The sequence below is a fragment of the Alexandromys fortis genome, unplaced genomic scaffold (genome assembly GCF_014885135.2).
Source record: "Alexandromys fortis isolate MF-2015 unplaced genomic scaffold, M_Fortis_MF-2015_v1.1 scaffold_229, whole genome shotgun sequence".
NCBI classification, from domain to species: domain Eukaryota; kingdom Metazoa; phylum Chordata; class Mammalia; order Rodentia; family Cricetidae; genus Alexandromys; species Alexandromys fortis.
The window spans coordinates 1,808,788-1,810,029 of record NW_026068122.1 but is presented as its reverse complement, the minus strand read 5'-3'; positions in this window follow the sequence as shown (position 1 = coordinate 1,810,029).

Here is a 1,242-nt window from a genome sequence, read left to right as displayed (position 1 = left end):
TTCTCTGTGTATTTTCCATCTTTGTAAGCTTTATTTTAACCTCTATTTCATTTATTTTTACTTCTATTTTATATACTCTGTATCTCTTTGACCTAGAATAACTCTGTAGATCAGGCTCTCCTTGAACTCTCAGAGATCCGCCTGTCTCTGCCTCACAGGCAATGGGATTAAAGGTGTACGCTACTACAACTTGAACTCACAGAGATCTGTTTGTCTCTGCCTTCTAGGCACTGGGATTAAAGGCGTGTGCTACCACACCTTGAAGTCACAGAGGTCAATCTCCCTCTGCCTCCCAAGCGTTGGGATTAAAGGCGTGTACTATCACACACATCTTCTCTTTTTCTTACTTTTTTTTTACTTTAAGAATTTTAACTTTTAGTCTGCATACATTTTTAACACTGTAAATCTTTTAAAAATTTTCTTTGTCTTTGAATCTCTCTTTACTATATATCTCTCTTTTTCTGAACACATGAGTCTTTAATTTACTGAGCAATATGAGTAGGATTAAAGCCGTGGCTTTGCCAGGTAGATCCAGTCCATTCCTTAGCTTTCCAGCCTCATGGTGGAGATACAGGCTGTAGCCATGTTTATAGCCACAATTCTATGGCGTTTCAAGGTCCCTGCCAGCCAGCAAGCTGCAACAGACAACAGTCAAGTCCTCTCTCGGTAGTTGGCCCTCCTGCCTCAGTCAGAGTTTGCCCTGGCAGGATGGCCCAGAAAGCCGGCATTTTTAAACAGCACAGCTTTTTTTCCTGCTATGGCTGAAAACCGAAAAGTATTCAGCTTTTCGTCAACACCGTTTTAAGTGTTTCGTGGCAGGACCTCTTAATGAGCTGCAGGGTTTTGCAGCTGAAGCTGAGTCAGGAAGCCTCTCTTAGATGAGAGTGTTTGCTTGCCTCTAGCAAGCGGAGTAGACCCAAGAAATTTCTGCTACCAAGAAAACATGCTTCACTCCATTCTTTTCCAAGCTTTCTCAGGCTTTTTGTGGATTCAGTTATCCTCACATTGGGCAGCCATCTGTTGAAATAGGGAGCGGTGGGGCTGCGTCCCCAGCACCCTGGCCACCTGCTAGCTTATGCCCGAAATAACAACACACAAACTGTATTCATTTAAACACTGCTTGCCCATTATATCCAGCCTCTTCTTGGTTAACTCTCACACCTGGACTAGCCCATTTCTAATAATGTGTGTAAGCACCCCAAGGTGCGCTTACCAGGAAGATTCTAGCCTACGTCCATCCTG